The sequence below is a fragment of the Petromyzon marinus genome, chromosome 15, assembly GCF_048934315.1.
Source record: "Petromyzon marinus isolate PM22_M1 ecotype Great Lakes invasive population chromosome 15, UKy_Petmar_22M1.pri1.0, whole genome shotgun sequence".
NCBI lineage: Eukaryota > Metazoa > Chordata > Hyperoartia > Petromyzontiformes > Petromyzontidae > Petromyzon > Petromyzon marinus.
Window position 1 is genome coordinate 7,370,910 of NC_133681.1, and position 20,097 is coordinate 7,391,006.

At 41.9% G+C, this 20,097-nt stretch overlaps 1 long non-coding RNA gene across 1 annotated transcript; it reads right to left on the bottom strand.

Annotated features, from left to right (window-relative positions):
- Positions 1–10,868: 10,868 nt before the first annotated feature.
- Positions 10,869–17,943, bottom strand: LOC142924640 (uncharacterized). Its single transcript, XR_012941750.1, has 3 exons — positions 17,638–17,943; positions 16,862–17,074; positions 10,869–15,101 (listed from the first exon to the last, which is right to left on the bottom strand). It is a non-coding gene; the product is annotated as an uncharacterized LOC142924640 (long non-coding RNA).
- Positions 17,944–20,097: the final 2,154 nt, after the last annotated feature.

Below are 20,097 nucleotides of genomic sequence, written 5' to 3' on the forward strand. Positions count from 1 at the left end.
TTATATATTTAAATATACAGATGCGGTCTTAAGCGAATTACAGATAGTACACTCTATGTAGGCATATATAGAGTCAGTAGATACAGACTATTGTTTGTAGGGTGTGTAGGCATATATAAAGTCAGTAGTTGTAAACCTGTTGGATCAACTTTTAACCCTCGCATCTGGGGGTGGGGGAGGGATCCACTTCCTATAACTTTTTGATTCAGGCCTTCTGAAAGGCTCTTATAATGCAGTTGACGAACAAACGGAACGCCGTGCTTGTATAATATATTTCGGTGGGCAGAGATTCAAGGAATTCTACAGATATTGAGTGAAATCGCGAGGTCAGGTATTAAATGATTATATTTATGATAAAATAAGGCAACAGTGTGCGATAACCCATAGGTGACCAGTATTTTAAAAAGTTTGCCACATCTCGGGATTGTCAGCTGGGTAAATCCCCCAAGGAACTGCTGCTGAGAAATTCAGAACTAACAAGGGTGTGTAGCTCGCACTGCAGATGAGACAGTCTTCTTCAGACTGACCTGATAAAAACACGGGTTTGTCTTGAATGCCTCTGGAGAAAAGATGTAAATGAGAGCAAGCTGGTGGAAGTTGATTAGGGCTAGGTGTTGATGACATAATGCCTGCAGGCTGTAATTAGACGGAGATGATGGCTATACGGCAGTGTTCAGATGCACTGCACACATTTTAAACGGTTCTCGATGCAGGTGTCAATGGCGTAATGGTTTGCGGTCACACCGTAGATAGAACACTTCACGCTCGAATTGAGAGCCATTTCAGTGAATCCGGGGTCTCAATTACAGCTGAGATCGGTTGTAAAGGTCCACAAGTGATTGGAACTGGTCGTGTGAAACACGCAAGCAACGCTGAGCCCAAACACAGAGCCCCGATATGTCCCGCTGTTCACAACGATCATGTGACCCGTACAATACGGTCGTGCTGACCACGCGCTGACAAATAAACACAAAACTATTGTTTGATAATGACTACTTTGTACGTATGTGTTTGATACGTGTTTGATAGTAATTATGTTACAACTATCTTGGAACGATTCGATTAATGATTATTCTCGGCATAAATAAAAAAAACAATGTAAAAGTAAGGATATTCTATACTCTTTGGTTCTTTCGGTAAAGTCACGTGACTGTTGCTGAGGCACGGACCCAATAAACATAACTTTTGGGAGACATAATGGCGTAAACTTAAAGGGAGAAAACATTAGCCATGTCAAATTTTCTTATCGACAAAGTCGTAATAACCAATGCAATTTAATTTTCTGGAAAGGATTGAAGAACTTTGAAAAAGAAGGCAGCAAATCTTGGCTATCGTCTGAAGATTCCTTCCTCCAGCCATCCATGCTGTCGACCCCCTCTTCTTTCTTTAAGATCTGTTTTTCCTCAGCTGTTGTGGATAGTGTCTTCAAATGCTGCTACATTTAGATGATATACAAATCAATATTGTACGACACCAATGTGTCCAAAGAAGACATTTTTAAATCAGCTAATATAACCCGCGATGATGTAAATCGTAAACGTGAACACTGACAACAACAAAAATAGAGCAACGACTGAAAAGTGGACATAGCGGCATGTAGAGATGCTGATGCTTGGATTAACACCGCGAGGCAGCTAGAGGAACACATTGATCATACAACAAACGCAAGTCTGAGACAGCACCATTTTGAAGGTGAAGGAGAGTAAGTGGGTTTGTGCAGGACACATCACTACCAGGAATGACTGCCGATGGACGAGACTGGGGACTTAAGGGCAGCCAAAGGAGGAGGAAATTTTGGAGATGTCTGCCCACGATGCAGATGCAACAATGAGATGAGCCCGTGTGTGCGACTGAGATGACGAAGTATGGCTTTTCAGGCCCATGGGGGATGGTGACTGCGTGGGAAGGCCTTCATCTTACAGTGCATAGACAACGGATGATGATGATGGTGACTGTAAATCGCTATAGAGCATTCACACAAAGGTTTTTGCAACCGATATTATCTTCAATTGATTTTATAGTGAGGCTATTATATAGCCTACTTCTAAAATCAATTATTACTGGATTATATAGTTCCTGTTATGAAATAACGTGTTTTATAACAATTTAACTAGTGAACATTGTGCCACTTAACACGTAGATCTCAGGATATAGAGACACACCAATTCAAACGTTGTTTTGACCCTTTCTGTGTACAAACGTTGTCTTTCTATTAGTGAACTTAAATAGTTTGTAGGCACATGTTAGTGTTTGAGTTTCAAATCAGCTCACACTTATATTCCTTCAACTTTTCAAATGCTAGCCCAGCTTAAATCACCGGGAACTTGGAAGATGGTGTGTGGAAAGAGGGTTTGCATGTGTGATACCATAGCGACTCAACAAAACCCACCACGCATCATGCATCGCAAATTCAATTTATCACAAAGACACCACACTCTTCTGCATGCAGGGAAGTGGGAGCTGCTGAAAATCTCTTTAAGATACACGGGGTGCATTGCTGCTGTGGCCAAATGGCAGGTCACTGACATTTATTGGTCCTTTAAACACAAATAATACACATTTCATACGAAGTCTTTATTTTTTCTCCATCATGCCTAACGCGAGCTCAGATCACCGAGTGTTGCGGGCAACCTTTTCCAATGACAATATTTCCACGCTATTACCAGTGTATCGTCCCTTTTCTCTGTGTGTATGGTTGTAAGATAGCCAAATGTCACCGCTTTCGAATGACACATTTATAGATTTTTGTCCCCGCTGAAATACAGTTTTCTGAGACGATACAAATTCATTTAAATGTCAGCGGGCATATTTCTTTCGATGGTCGAATTTTTTTAATACTCATTGTGCTCCCGGTGAGCCGATTTCACACGCGTGCGTGTGTTACGTTTGTGTGTAGCACGAGAAGAGATGTGCTGGTTAACGTTGACCCCGGCATACGTGATTCCATTAATTATTGTTGATGATACCGCAGATCTGGTTATTGATGTTAAAGTGTTGAAATAACCTTTTAAAATAATATTAAAATATGTTACCAAGTAATTCATTTTAATTGCATTTTTAAATTAAACTGAAGCCGAGAATTGCCTCTAATTTCTGTCTGTAAATGCATTTTTTTCCACTTCTAACATGCTAACAAAATTAGGTAGATCAATTCTAGACTGCAAATAGAACATTAATTGCATTTAGCTCTTAGTTATTTAACATTTGGCTGTGTAACTGCCAATCATTATTAGAACACAAAGACACATTAAACAATTTAAGGGGATCAAAAGTTTTAATATTTATTGCATCACTCGATTTATAAAGCTCTTTTCTGATAAACATGTTCTCCTTAGAGCAAAAGACAATCAATTTACAAATGTATAATGGCATGGGTCACTCGTTCAGATATATTCCTAGCAGCTAACCCAGCCCTGTGAGTATGAACACACCAACAACAAAAAATACAGGTCAAATTTGTATTATGACACTTTATTGTTTAGTCACTTTATTAAAACATTTACAAGAAGTCTGAAATCATGAATTACAGCTATACTTTCCTGCAGAGATCAAGGCTATTTCCTGCTGTGCCTGCTATGATTCATATTTTGGGGCCACTGACAGGTTTTTGGAGACAATGGGAACATCACAAATGGTTCCCAATGGATGTATTGTGGCCATGGTTTCCATAGGGCTCTCAAGGTTCGTGAGAACCAAGAAAGGACCGTGAACTTTTGAAGCTCTTCAGAGGAAGACATGGCTGATCTGTAAAGCACCGTTTCCAAGACTAAGCAAATACCATTCTCTGTTCAATTACAGGAGCTTAGTTGTCCAACGCAATCATACCTGAGTTTTACATGGTTTTAATTAACTTAATACCGTTTCATCATTTTGAGAATATTCATTTTCTAATATGTCCTTGCGTAAAGCATTTAGGCATTGATTAATCTATTAGCAACTTTTTCATGAATAAAATAACAAATTGGGCCTCTGCACGTGCTAATCTAAAAGTATCCTTGAAACGTGCATACCTGACACAATTTTGTACAAATGGATAAACAAATGTATTTTTAATGATAAATGTGTGTAGCACTGTGAACCATATATATCCCTGTGCCATGACACGAAACTACAATGTTTTTTTGTTTATGTGTGGACTATTCCTGTTTTAGCGACGCTTTTCCTTCTTATTCTACTCAAGACTCCGTGTAATATTTTGGTTACTTAATGACATCATCAGCACAGAACATTGGAGGTGCTGCTCCATGTCCTCCTTTTTCAAGCTTAACCATCAGCAAAAAATGGTGATGAATGGGTGGGTGGTTCCTGCATGAATCAGATGTGGAACACTGAGTGCGTCATCATCGTGTCGCCAACCGCAGAGCGCCAGGATAGCTGTTACGCTCCAACATTTTTAAGTGTCTTCTAAACTACTCGTCTGTTGTGTTGTTGAATGAAATATATTTACCCATCGCAAATTATAATGTAGTCATTATAACAATGAACGTTCACTTTGTAGAAATAATTTCTTTAACTGGACAAATGGAATTGCAATTAAATGTATTCGGTGAAATGTTAAATGACTGGTAAAATATTAAACGTACAATATACGTTTAATTTGATATTGGAAAAACAAGACAAATATGTTGTAACGTAAAGCATAAACTGTACGTGGAATTTCATGGGACCTCCTTTGCCAGTACCAAAATATAGATGTGAACATCTTAACACCTGTTTTCTTGCCAGAAAAAAGGAGAAAACCTATTATCATGTACGTGAAATTCTGTATTCATTTCAGCATAGATACGTTGATAGATGGTATTATTATATTTGACAACATTTATCCAGATGTTTTTTGTTAATAATGAAATTCCATGTTTAGATTGAGCAACACCTTTAATTATGCATCATAATTACATTATAATTACTAATATGCTGATGCATTCGACATTGTCTGCACTGGAAACTTTTAATTATTGATATTAGTTGCACTGAACAGTCTAAAAAGATTAACCATTGCTGACATATTTTTGCAAAAAATTTGCACAATACTAAATTATTATTAAATAAGGTTGTCAATTATAGAATTAAAATTTGACATGCTGGTTTCAATTTTACTAAAACTCAGCGGCAGATCCTCTCTCTTGGAATAATTACCTGTGGCAGTTATCACATTCAACCCTGCCATTTTCTTAATAAAAATGTCTCACCATTTATGATCTGCTATTCTGATACATTTCTCACACCTTAAAATGTTTAAACACACCAGCACTGTATTTTTTGGGGTTTTAAATTACAAGAATAACTTGTAATCATTATGCTGCCAGTAGCATACCTAGTTTTAGATGAACCAACTGTGAGAGCTGTTTTCCCACTCAAAAATTATTAACGACAGATATCACCTAAACTGTGTGAGAGATGTTGAAGAGCTGGCTATGATGAGTGTCTCATCGTGATAATGTATTTACCATATTACTGGACCTGGGTTACTCCACAACACAGATATTGTTTTACGTGGAGAAAGCTTATTTTACTATTTTAATGCGAACCCTGTTTTGAATGTCCACCTTCCTTTTCTGACGTTTGAAATGTGGGAGGGAAGTTACATGACCAGATTTAGCGCAAGCATAAGAACATGGGATGGACACTCAGACCCTACGCAGATAAACGAGCAACTTACTTGCTTTATTCTCTCTCCTGACATCTGGACATCCATTCCAATAGACATCCTATTCACATCTCAGAGCAATCCATCAATCCCACCTCCAAATTCTGGAATGAAAATGTACCTCACGACATGTAGCATGTGTGTAGTGAGGGACTTCCGACATACGTCTAGTAGAAGGCTTCTTATTTATTAAGAGCATACAGGGCAATACACTTCGTAACGTGGCTACACCTAGGCAGTCCAAACACGCAGCCCATCTCCATCCTGCGCTACACTGGCTGGTCGACGAACGTACCGACGTCGACGGAGTTGGTCTTGCAGAAGAACAGCCACGTGGTCAAAGACGAAGAGATGACAACGGCAGCGATACAACCAGGACCCAGACCCCACACTAACATCCCCGAAGCTTTGTTTCAGTGCTCCTTATATCTGCCTGGCATGGCCAAGCTCCACCTATGGCCACGCCCCCTTTCTAGAACCTTCTAAACCCTTCAGGATGGTTTCCAGAGCTTCTCGACTGACACCGCCCTTAACCTTTACCCCAGATACGCCCCTTCATAATAAGGCATTATGTAATGCAGCTATAACCGTAATTAACCTTACAGGCCGGCAGGTGTCACCCTGTCATTACAATAATAAGGAATTATATAATGCAGCTATAACTGTAATTACCCCTATAGACATGCAGGTGTCACCCTGTTATTACATATGTACGAAAATTGTCAAGGTCTTAGTCCATTCACCGATGATGGTACCAGGCAAAAAACATTTCCATTGTAAATTGGCTCTTGCTTCGTGTGACGACATCTAGTTTTGTGGGTTTAACAACATCAGAGATAGAGTGAAAAGTACATTTTCCTCCACAGCTGAAGGTATTTACGGCAAGGAAGCCAATATAAGTTCATGAAAGGGGATAGTGGGAAGGGAGCTACTGGGTCTCATTCCAGGGCTTTTATTTGTAAGAAGGCGATGCTCTGCTTTTGGCTGAGGACAGATAATTCTGAGCGTTAGAGAGGGCTTCGTAGCAGTGACTGATGCCGGAAGCAAGACTGAGAAGTGCATGCCAAAGTGTAGTTTATATGGTAGTGAGTGCACTAATCACTGCACCACCGTACTCCCCTTTGAATGAAATCCTGTAAGGAATATCGCCGGCACATAATATTCATAGTGCTGCCAGATAAAGAGATGCTAAATCCCTAATTGGATTTACTGGGGAATACAGAGCAACAAGAAATATGTAAGTTTTAAAAGGCAGAGAATACAGAACTCAGAATCTTTGGGAAATTGTAATGCTCGTGGAGATCTAAACAGCAGAAAACTAATAAAAATCATGAAATCAGGATTGCGTTGAATTACTGTTGAATGATAATGGAGGAATTACATCAAGCAACAGCTATCACAGACGTAGAAACCTTCTAACCTTTCTACTATTACATAAGAATGGGTAAGTTTGAACATTGCAGTAAAAATGTTTGTGATGTTTTTTTTTGCTGAGGAGAATAAATGATTGCTCAACATTGACATTGAGGCAGGTATGTATATTGCAGCTTGCTCTGCTCAAACTCAAGCTCCACTGTGCGATTGCTAAGCCATGCGGGGACAGATGCTGGTGTTTGGATATTTCCTCCCAGGCAAACTAATCGGGAAGAGCTGCCAAGAGCAAGAGTTTTAATGTTTGTAGACTTTAAGAGCTCATCATGAATCTATATGGAGACGAGGACTATTTGAACCTTCTGGGTTTGCACAGGTTAACAGGTAAGTTTTTGATGAGTTTTCGTCCTTTTGGGAGAATGAAGTTAAGATGGACATTTAATGCACATCTCATCTTCACGTAGCATTGTAAAATTATTGCTCTTTAACGCACTGTGAAGGTAAGTTTACATTTTAGTAAAACAGCAAAGTGAAGAAAACCACGTCCAACAGAAGAGGGTGACATGGACAATGACATAGAGTGAGGCATTTGTGGAAAAGATTACATTTTACTGAAACTAGGCACTGTTGAACTAGGGTACTGTTGATGCAGGGCATTGGGGATTTAAACTAAATTCCTTACAAATAAGTAAGTAACTGGCAGTGTGGTTCTTTCAACTGTAGCACCGGTGTCAGCAGGAAGACAATGTCAGGATGAGCATGATGTAGTTTCTGGTTGTAAGATCAAAGTCAAATGTTGAACGAGAAGTGTGAGGTTTGTTTACGTACTATGAAAGTGAGTTCAGGAGGGAAGAGAGGTGTATGTTAGTTTCAAGAGATTAACGTCTGAGGCGGGAATAATATCTCATCACTGCATGAGTTGGAGAGCTGGACTCTCTCATGAAGCACATTCCACGACTAAGTTTTTTGTGGACGTGCTGTTTTGCTCTCTGAAATAGAACACCTACGATGTGTATTTACTGAGCGCAGTGAAGCACATATGTGATCTAGCACATCTCTGGTGTGATATTTCAGGAACTAAATTGAGCAGCTTCCAGTGCGTGGAGCAAAACGTCGGACATGATGCCATGCCACATGTGGTACAACCTGAAAACACTTCAGAGAACATGCTGCTCGTACATATACACATGGCGGGTGCTCGGAATTTTATCGCAGGGCAGGGTAAGATAGCTTTTAATACTGTATTACAATGTGCCAGGAAAATGTTCCCAATGTTAGTCGTAGAGAAGGGGTTGCAATGGAATTTGTGCAAGATCGAAGGAAGCAGGTATTGAAGTGGACCTAAGAATTTGGTCCTCATATGGAAGACCTAAAGCCAGATGATGGAATACTATAGGAGCAGACCTTGAAGGTCAGGTGTTAACTGCGAAACAGTGGCAGGGCCTCGTAGAGAAGGAAGTGACAGAGGAGTGGTGGTGTCAATGGTGCTGGCCATGATGAGCTCTGGGCTTCAATTAAGCAGTTGAAGAAAAAAATGACAAAGCGTTATTTGCGTATTTTGTGGTTATCTTTGTAGTTCAAATTAATTGCGAATATTATGTTAGCTTCTGCTGTAAGTATGCATTGCACAGAATGGTAACTACATGTGCTGCATATAGGAACAATGATAGGATTTGATGATACTTGGGTATGGGTGGGCACAACACAATCTATTAGGCGTGGTTGTATGGTCCAACAGTAAACACATTTTCTGTTTGTGAACAGATATTGAGCGCATTGGAGCATGGCTATGATCTGAGCCAATGCACAAGCCATATTTGTGCTACTGAAAAACTGCAGAGAAGACCTGGAATATGGAATCGGCACCAGCCAGTGATGCCGATGATGATGGTGCTGATGATGATGACTGATGAATGGAACGATGATTAACAAATGCAAATCTGAATCAGAAATTATACTTGAAATTGATGTGCTGATCCGTAAGCTGAAAACTAATCCATAACAAACTGCAATAATGTGCATTCCTAATCCACTAATCATAAGAGCCTCTAACAAAAATATATAAATACCCTAGTTGTGTTCATATGTCCCTTTACATATCATCTACTAACCCGCCATTTATGATCATTTAATTCAGGATTTCCAATGAGCATTGTAAACCGTTTGACTATCAAATAAGCATGCATATGAAAGGACATTTTCCATTTCTTTACATTCTTCCTTAATAGAGCATGAAGCACAGCTTTAACATTGGGACGACGGCCTATGCAGGGTTCCGTAATTGTTGCCTGCACTAGGGATTTTAATGTCACGTTTTATATGGCTTTATGGAACATTGGCTTAAAATTGAAAAGAAGACGCCTCATGTGTTCCATTTAAAGGTATTTTGATTCATTTGAGGCCGCATTGGGCATTACCAGTGGTTTGCTCTTTTGACGTTTTTTCTTATTATAATATATATTTTAAATAATTTGTCATCGTTATTATTAGAACACACGCATTGATGAAAACAACTATTGCCCCATTCTCATCGTCCCACTGAAATTATGCTTTCATTTCTGAGCACACAAGGCTATCTGGAACTGAAATAAAGAATTCTAATATCCATTAATTTGTGAATTTCATCAATTATAACAATACAAATAATTGTACAAAATGTTTAACGTATTTTGCACTAAATTAATTGTAGGATTTCATTTACTCAAATCTCATCTCTCTTGTTGCAAGTGTTTCATTCTCTGAATTTAGTTCACTACAATAACGATAACACAGTTAAAGTACAATCACAACCGCTGCCTCAACCAACCACCACAGCAACACTACAATTGCAGTGCACTACGATATTGATCACGATAAACGCACCCAAGGACAGTACTACAAGATGATGTCTCACAACAATTTGACCGAATCAAATTCTCTGCCCTTCTGATTCAGCCTCCTCTCCTGCTAAACCTACTCAAGAACTTTTTCGTCACTTAACATGCAATGGTCCTCGTTGCTATTTTATTCCGTCCAACTGTTGCTCGGAAATCGACACCATATTCACGTCTCAAAACTTTTAGGCTTCATAATGTCTTGCTTTCTCCGAGTCCCAAGTTTCTACCGAATACAACATGGCACTCATACTAGGGTCTTCACGGGTCTCTTCTTCAACCATCTGCTCATTTATCTTGTCAGCAGCAGCGTTCTTCCCTTGCTGAATGTCACTCTCCCCATGGAAATCCTGGTGCTCATGTTTTTTGAGCGTTTGTCATCTTCTGTAATGTGATATTCCCGACATCGCTATGCATGTCTCTTTAAGACTTGCAGCATTCAAGGTAAAATATAGCGTAAAATGTAAATTAAAAAATATAACAAATAATTGTGATTTACAACACATTGGGTTGGAGAAATAAAGGAATACACATACATTGAGAAAGTATTGACCATCTTAGATGTCATTATACTATAATCATGGCAACTTATGAAAATGGTCAAGAGGGTATGATAGAGAAACGTTTCAAAGATTGGACCTCACAGTCATGCACATGGAGTCGTGCTGCTTCGGAAACCGAGCAATATCCCAGCCACTTATTGCAGTTGGGCTCATGATAAATCAGAGTAAGACTAAAATCACTTATAACAAGTAAACTAAATAACCAGAGAAAATAAAGTATGCAAATTATGGGAAAATCCATCATAACATAATCACAGTGCATATTGGAAAAACACAAGTTTAAAATAATACACAGACATTGTGTAAATAACACACAGCCTTTGTGTATATGAAAAAAACCCATCAGCATTTCATTGTGGTCATTTTTTCTGTAGTCAGGATCAAAATACATTTATTTGGTCAAATTTATCTTTACATTTATTTTACTGTTGACTTACTGCAAGAAGACCACTGACTGATCAAGAACACAGTGAAATTACAAATTCAGCGTGGAATCATTTGAAACGAAACAAAAATGGTAAACCTTAAATTAAATGCCGATGTTTCTCATTGGTTAATGGGACACACACACCACTCAATGAGACAGAAACAATCAAATATCATGGATCCGTTCAACTCCACGTAGCGTGGCCAGAGATGTACGGGTAACGAGAAGTGCAATGTGCACGTGCCAGGATGATTTTTGGATTAGATCAATTCCTCTGATTCCACAAAGGAGAGACATTGCATTCAAGGGGGCGACGAATAGTTCCACCGTGACGTGTAGCGCATAGCAGTGGTGGAGTGACAGTGCAGTGCCACGTGGTACGAGTGACCCAAATTCCACTGCTGGAGTTCACTCTGTGCTTTTCGAGCAAGATCACGAATTTTGATCAATCAGGGGACTCTGCTCGATGTGAGAATCAATTTTTGTTCTGTTCGTGTCTTATTTTTCCAATCTTTTTTTTGCTTCTTCTTCTTGTTTTTTTCATTTGTATAGTTTTATTTGCTTCATCATTGTGTTTTGTTTTAATCTGTGCTGCTACAAGCCCACCATTCACAACAGAGGCGGACTGGTGTATGAAATTTGTCTGGGCTTAAAATGAGAGCTAAACCCAGGAGGAAACAGGAGCTCGGTGCAGTTTGCAAACATAAGCAACGAGGCAATAAAGTCTGCCAAGCGTGGTGCTGTCCATTCAAGGTCGTCACGCCTCAGAAAATATAATCTATGAGCCCATTGTTAGCATGGGCATATTATTAGTGCATATGCAGAGACGTGCCACCGAGCATTCATAATTATGCGCTCCTGTTCACACACCAAATGCAGCACAATAAGAGAGAGTGCGTAATCTAAAATCACCCAAGGAGAAACTAAAATAGAGTTAGATTAATGGCAGGCTTGTTGCTCTTCCACGTATCAGAAGTTTATTTTTTTTCTCAAATAGAAAAGGGAGTAAAATATTAAGCATTGCACCTGCTGGAGCCAAAAGCAACCCGGCGTGCCTGGCTGTACACAGCAACTGGCCGTCAACAACAGCTCAGGCTACAGCAAGTATCTTCCGATCCTCCTCTGGTGGGGAAGCACAGTGCAGCAGTAAAGCAGCCAATCACTCGAGCCAGATTGACATTTTACTTGGGCCTGCGGGTAGCAAGGTAATCACTCCCAGTGCAGCGATTTTGATGCCCTATCTCATTCCTTTCAGGAAATGACATTCTCTTATCGGGCCGAGCTTTTCACCCACAGACGTAACTCTCCTTTGCAGAGCAGAGCCCGGCCTGATAAGAGTAGGGGATAAAAACTTTCAACAACCAGTTTATCTGGAGCCTTTTATTTGGTTGGCTGTTTGTGAAGCACTTGTGTGTTGACACAGACTTAATTGTTGCTTGCGATGTCACGAGCTTATTGATTTGCCCAGAAATTCTGGACTACATGCTGTTAACCACGCTGTTAAAATACTGTCGAACATGGACTAAACGTTTGGCGGTTTTACAAAGGGCAGCAACTATGTTTAGTTAATGGGACGTTAGTCAACACACCAATACAATATAAGAAATGTATTAAGCCTCCTTTCATCTTTGGGTAATTCCAATACAGGCATACATTTTTTTTTAGATTTTGTTATTTATGGGTGCTTTGTGCTTAGTCTTTACACATCCTAATTTTCAAGTCATGCGTCCTTGTCCTCCTGTAGTCGAGCGTTGCACACGGGCAAATGTCTCCATTTAAAAGCAAATGATATTTTTTAATAGTTGGCAATACGATCACTGTTAAAACAGGACCACAAGTAATGCAAGAAACCGTGTTCTAATTTCATAATGTTTAATCTTACCATGGCTCTATAGTGTTTATACGTGTGCTATTGTTCGCGAATACATCAAAACAACGAATTTTGTTGTTCTTGTTCTGGGCCACTTACCATTGCCAATTTATTTTTGGCAGCATCTTTCTGCTGAATTTATAATGAAAGAAAAGCCATTGCCTACGCAATCGGATAGTGCCCATCTCCACTGGCTGCTTCTGAGCCAGTGTTAGACATTGCACATTCCAAATGCAGAGACCAGTCTTCAAAATGTTTTTTTTTATACCAAGACAGAGCTCAAGAGACCAAGATGAGTCTCATTTTCAGGATGTGTCAAGGGTTACCAATATGACGAAAGCAAAACAGATATAAACAAAGTGACAGCAATGAAGCAGCAAATTTAAATCAAAGCAAAATTTCCACCGGATGGTGGAGTCTCGTCAGGTGGTGTTCGTTTTACGAACCCTGGAGAGCTAAGAAGGCTGAGTGCAGCCGGGGTGGGATTGGACCTCACAGTCACGCAGATGGAGCCGTGCTGCTTGTGAAACCGGTCCATATCCCGGCCACGTATTGTACGTGCACCGAGCATTTTACAACAAATTCCACATACATAATTAATTCCTCCATTCATTATGAACGCGTGCGACAACGCTTTGTTCCAGTTTTGCAGACCGCGCTTTCTTGATTTATTGAGATTACGTCCAACAAAAGATGCGGCTAATTAAATCCAGGTGACGACAATTGCTGTACATTTAACCCCAATTAGAAACGAGCCTTTTAACTGTAATTAATGTTAAGTGGACCTGCATGAGTGCCACAAAGGGTTTGACCAGACGCATCTCCACTCAGATAAGTATTATGTTATTCAGCAGTTTATCAGTTAAATACCAATTAATACATTTAAGTTCATAGGTAATGGAAACACCAGTGTAAATTCATTAATTTAGTCATGCAGGGTCGTGCGTGGTGGGGTAAAGTGTGCATACTTCAACCTCTTCCAATGTCTGGTGGAAGAGTAGGCCAATTAGCTTGTTAAGGGGCTTTCTAGAGCTCCATCTGCTGGAGGCTCTTCCACCAGCAGTGGCATAAGAAAGTAATTGCAGGGCTGCACCAACATGTTTTTTTACCGTTTTAGATATTTATAAAAACAAATTGAAACCAGCAATAGTTTAGAGCTACAGCTGTAATTTTCTGGTGACGTAGTCGCTGAATGAGACCTACATATATGATACCCTGCTGGGTAGAAATGTAAACAATTAAATCAACTATAAAACACCAAATCTGAATCTTATATTCTATTTTAAATAGATGCTGGATTTGAAACTGTGCCCAACCCTTTGGCTACGGCAACAGTTGGATACTTGTTTCGGATACATAATTAAAATCTGCCGTCAGTCTCAACATATTCAGTCTGCTTCCCCACATTAAAATGAATGAGTGGTGGTTACTCCATCTCCCTTGGTAAATCCTGAACAATGGTGGAAATTCCATGTTTCTATGGTGGCGTCCACCCATCCGCTCCATAGGAAAATCAACGTCGACTTTCCGCAATGTTGTACCCACACGGTGACATACCCAGGTTGTGATTTTATCTCGCAACGATATGACTGAGTAAGGTGACTGTATACAGCTACTCTCTCATTTTTTTTGAATGCATTCCCAGTTAATCAAGCAAACCGAAAATATCCCCACTCAGAAAATTAGCATGCGACCCATATCCCATTTGATTGTACCCAATCATACGCACGATTGGTCAGATCATCTAACTCAAATGAGTTAGTTAAGATTATTAGATTGCATATGAACCCTGTAGTAACTGATCATGCAATATCTCCATTCAGAACTCTGTTTCTCATTTGTTTCATGTATCTGAATAATTTTAGTTCCGAAACCATAACCCTCATCACAGCAACCATAACGCCCTCATCACTCTAATAATATATTCAACACGCAGCCTTTCATGACTAATATTCCGATTATATGTATTCCTTTTTGGCTCAGATCACATAATACCCAATTCTAGCAACTGCCTCATGATGCTGGATGTAACTAGCCAAACATCCGTAACCAATTGTTACATTTGTGTGAATCGCTCTCCAACACACAACGGCGCTGCTGCTGCAGTTATACATTATACTGGCTAATAACTTGATGAACGTGCTGTGTCAGGTGGAGGAGGGTGTACAACACATATTTTACTTTCGCAATCTCACGCAAACATTCATATTGACGAATCTCTGCACAGGACGATTATTACTCATTGGATTAATGCGCCAGTGAGAGGGAGGCATTGTTGGTTGCTGGGGTTCGGGTTTTGCGGGACAGGCGTTGGCAGGCTTTTGGGAAAGCTGCCATTCCCTCGTGGCGTCTGCAAACGCGGCGAGGCAGTGTGTGCGCGAGCATGAAGGTGAAGGAAAGGGGAAGGCAAAAAAAAGGCAAGACGCACATTAGTGCACAAACGCATCTAGCGCACATCAGCGCGCTCTCTCTCTCTCTAAACCAGCATAGTTGTAAATATAATGTATAGCATCCCTGCCAGGCGTCTAGCCTAAACAAGCCTAGGCACGTCCGCTGTTGTCTGGACAAATTAAGTGTTTTTGTTACAGGAAAAGGTGCAGCCCCCACCCACTTCTTACAACGCGTCACTCACGCCACAGCTGGTGGAAGGGCCTCCCGCAAGAGAGGGAGCTCTAGAGAGACCCCTCGAGACTCTGGAGGGGCATTTTAGTCTCTGGCTAGACGCCTTCGGAAGTTGTGGGTGCATTGGCGGAGTTTGACTTCAATTTTTTTTTTTAGGGGGGGGGGGAGGTGTTAAGTGTTCTCTTTGTCCCTCGCATTAGGAATCGTGGGTGCATTAATTAGTTTACTTACTTCTTTAAATCTTAATTGCAAGCTACTGAAAATGTATTCATGAAGGTGTCCGCCCATGGGTGGAAGTAACCCACACTTTGCCCTACCCGTTTATACTGCTGGGGGGACGGAGGTCACGGGGTTTCAGCGGCCGCATCGGGAGGTTGAACCGATGGCCCCTGAATTGCAACGCCGTGACGTCATTCCCTTTTGTTCCGAGCTCTTCTCGCATATTTATATGGGCAGGCTCAAGGAATAATATATTTACTCCCACCAACTGATTGAGGAGGAGCCTTGTGTGGTTTTCAAGTGACCCATCAAGATATCTGGTAGCAGACTCGAGGATAGTTTGTCAGCATGAACAAAAATAAAAGTGTCGTTTGTTTTTCGATAAACCCAGGGGATTTCTTTGGAATAATGAATCAGTTCCAGTGATGTGAATGTGCAATGCTCCGTGACATTGACTCTTCAAGTAAACACGCCTCCTCCCTCTCTTTCTGGGGCAGACTTTGAGAATAACGAAAACATCATTAAGGTGTGTGTGTGTGCACGCAATGTAAACAAGGATGTTTTCAGTAACCCCAGTAGATCCCCGTTGATTTCGGTGAAATTGTAAAAAAATGTACGTGAAAAACACCGCATAATGCAGTGATGTAAACAAAATAAACAGTGCAAATATGCTCGGTTAATCTTTGCAGACAAGCGTGCAATATCTAAACTCGAAACTTCAACAGATGTTGTAATCACTGGTGATGTTCATAATCAGCGAGGTGTTCCTACTTTGGTTTCCACTTTCTAATTGAAAAAATAATAATTGCATGGAAAAACTCATGAATTTATCTTTATGCGTGCATGCTTGTTTGCAGTTATTCACGGAACACGATGATTTTCTGACTGTAAACTATATAGTTGTATCCAAATAATACCGATTATCATTCTCCTGATCCCAAGTTGGATAACCTTTGCATATATGCGACTGTTGTAACTTTTCTCATACGACAGTTAAATATAATTGTGCACCTACAATAAAGCTTTCAAGAGCACCTATTATGACTACGCAAGAAAAGCAGATGGCCGGCATATGAGCTGCCTTCTCGGAGGACACCGCTCCTTCGCAGGCTGCACATCAAACACTGCAGCGGGGAGGAGGCTATATCCGTGAGCTCCCAAGCACAGCCCTGTAAAGTACCCCAATACATAATCACGCAAGGCGCACGCGATTGACAGGTTTCTCACAAAATGCAATGAAAGTCGTGTGATTTTTAAGGTATGCTTCACCTTTGCCGAGACGGCGTCGCAGAGCAGGAATGTAGAATGTTCACCCAGCCCTTCGCAATCACGAATTGACACGGGCAACCGCGTCATACAATTTAATTGACGAGGGAGACACACGCAATGTGATGTGGCCGGTCACCTGGCATCCCATCTGAGGCGCGTTCGCAGCTGTTGCAGAGGTTCACGGTTCGACTCCAAGGGCCGCCCTGATTATCACTGCCGGAACAATAATAAAAATAATACTAATACTCCATGCCCTCTGCTTCACAGCGGACGTGAATGATCCCCTGATGTCGTTCGCAAGAACAGGCCATTTTGTGATGGTTACCAGGGTCCAAATTTACCACATTTGAAAATGACCCACAAATTACTAAACCTGCACGACACTGCATATATCAATAATCGCCACCTACTGGCAGAGTATTTAAAATGACTCTTTCTGGTCTCTCTTGAGTTCTCGCTCGATTAAACTAAACTAAATTTAAATAAACTTTAAACAATTTATCATGTAACAATTAACAAAAATTCTGCCAATTAAGGGCATTTGATAACGCCTGTGGTAGGGGGCAGGCCGAACTTGTTGGATGTTAGTTCTTGTAATTTAAATCAAAGCATGCCACACGAATGTATACAGGCTATCATTTAATGGGCGGTACTGGTGCCGTGTAGACAGACCCAATGATAGTTTAAGTTATGACGGCAAGGCTGAAATATTTCTGGAAACTGAAGCTAAAGCACTGGACGGTGTCGAGGTTGAATTACAAATACGGGTTCAGTACCTTGGCTTTCACTTCGTCTTGGTGTATCTCTGGAGCCTGTGAAAGTGTCCCAAGGCCAACGTTAAACGTGCTCCTTATTCAGTTGTGCATTACTTATTACATTATCATAACCTCCCTTAGAAATGCTCTGAATCCTTATGTAAATAAAAACAACTTAAGCTAGTAAAATAAAATATATACTGCATTTTACTTCCGAGGCATATATAAGCATGCATGATGGGGTGGCTTCAAGCCTCCATTGAACAAAACACTGAACCGGTAGCTAGCTTCGCATTCACAGATACTGTTTGCATAATGATTTCCCTAAAGGTGCTCCCTGCAGGCCAGGAAACAGCGTATTTATAGCATAGATTGTAGAGCACTTTCAAAAAGAGAGGTAGAGAGAAAAATAAACATACATGTTAAAATATCACCATCTTATATAACATCATTTTTTTACGGGAAAACAAAATATTCCCGGTGAATGTAAAGAATATGGTCTTAAACATCAGCAGATATAGAACCAGTGCTGATATATTTGTAGTTACGTTATACAGATCACTATGGCGCTTTGCGCTGTGTGTGTTGTGGAGATAACTAGCGCGGTACAGTACCATGCACGTGACGGGCCGGGGTGAGGTATAGGGGCACGTGAGGACAAGTCACCCCGGCTCGGGTTAACCACGTGACAGGATGGGCGAACAGGTGCAAGGGAACTGGAATTGGCCGGATGGGCCGAGGGAGGAGCGGAGGCAGCAGGGGATAGCGGATATAAGGCAAGCGTCGAGCGAGGTTCGAGGCTGTTCGGTGGATGGAAGAATCCTGCTCGTCGCCTGGGTCCGCGCTCTCCGACTTCCTGGGTCAACAGCCCGAGGGCTGCTCTGACCAGAGTTAGTTATCCCATCCGAAGTGGGTCAACAGTACGTGGCTGCTCTGCCCAGATATATAGTTATCCTGTACATAGACATCCGAAGTGAGTTAGGTGACATAGTTCCGTGTGTAACGGTATAGCGTTGTAAGAATATAAGTTGTTGCCTTCAACTAGTGTGTCTGCAAAATGATAGCGCTACATTTGGCATCAGAAGTGTTAAAACCTAAACTTAATTCCAAGTTAGGAAAGTTAGTTACAATATCACGGTTGCAATTCACTCTGGCGTCAACGGATGATGAAGATCGAGACGAGGTGATGCCGACAGCCCAAGTCCCACAGAGATGCTGCCTGCGGAGCAGAGCACGGCGGAAGTAATCTCCGCCCTGCAGCCGCCTGGAGTGGGCCGGCAACCCCGGAGTACGTGCCTCGCCGATCTATTGTCTAACACGGCGGCACTGGTGGCGGAAATGGCGATGGACGAGCCGGAGGGGGAGATGGCACCACGGGGAGAGCGGCAAGCCAACTCGCCGGTGACCACCAAATTCCGAGCGCGGGAAACCGCTGGGCCACTGGCCACGGAGTCGGCCGCCATTTCGCAAGCGCGGGAGACGGCATCAGCATCCCTCATTTCAGAAATGATTTTTCGGTCATTGCTGCAAAATTCTATTCAACTGGGACCAGTGGACAGTCCTTGTATAGCCGTGAATGGTGGGAGCTTGGGAATAGTGGGCCAAATAATCGCTACGGTCCAGATTGGAGACATTGCAATGACAGGACCGGTGCTTGTGTCAAGGTCACTAGCGGTGCCTTTGCTTATTGGGGACTAACTTTTTTAAGCAGATGCCCCTTAAAACATTAGTAGACCAGGGCTGAGTGGAACTGCTATCGGGCCATCGGTTGGCTTTTTTGTCGGCCCCGACGCGTGTGGGTGCGGCAACTGTGACAGTTCAGGCCCTGGTGAGGGAGACTGCGCGGGTCCACCCGGGGGCACAGATGTTGATACCGCTTCGGTTGCGGAAGCAGCTCCACCAGGTGGCCACCGAAGGTGGGGTTCTCCTGAGTCCCTCCAACAGGGTGGTTGAGAGTCACTCGCTGGTGGGAAGCCAGACGCTGGTGAGGGGGGATCAGGAGCCCTTTCTCCAGGTTTTAAATGTGGGGACGTGCATCGCGGTTGTGCAAGTGGGTGCGGTGTTGTCCCAGGCAACGGCGGCATGCTGTGAGGAGACCAACGAGGTGGTCGCCCACGTTGGGTTGCAAGAAGAGCGGGGAGCGGCGGAGGATGAGTCATGGATAGATGGATTGTGTGCAGAGAACACAGACATGACAAGCAAGCAGAGGGGCGAGCTGCGAGCTCTGCTCCGAGAGTTCTCTGACGTGTTCAGTAGAGGGAAATTTGACATGTGGCGCACATTGTTGATGCACCATCACAATGACATGTGCGTCAGGCAGTCGACGAAATGTTGGCCGCCGATATAATGTCTCTGTCCACCAGTCCGTGGGGATTGCGACGGACCCCGACCAAACTGCTTGTGTGCACTCGTGGCCTACCCCCAAGTCAGTGGGAGAAGTCCGCAGTTTTGTGGGTTTCACTTCCTATTACCGCCATTTCG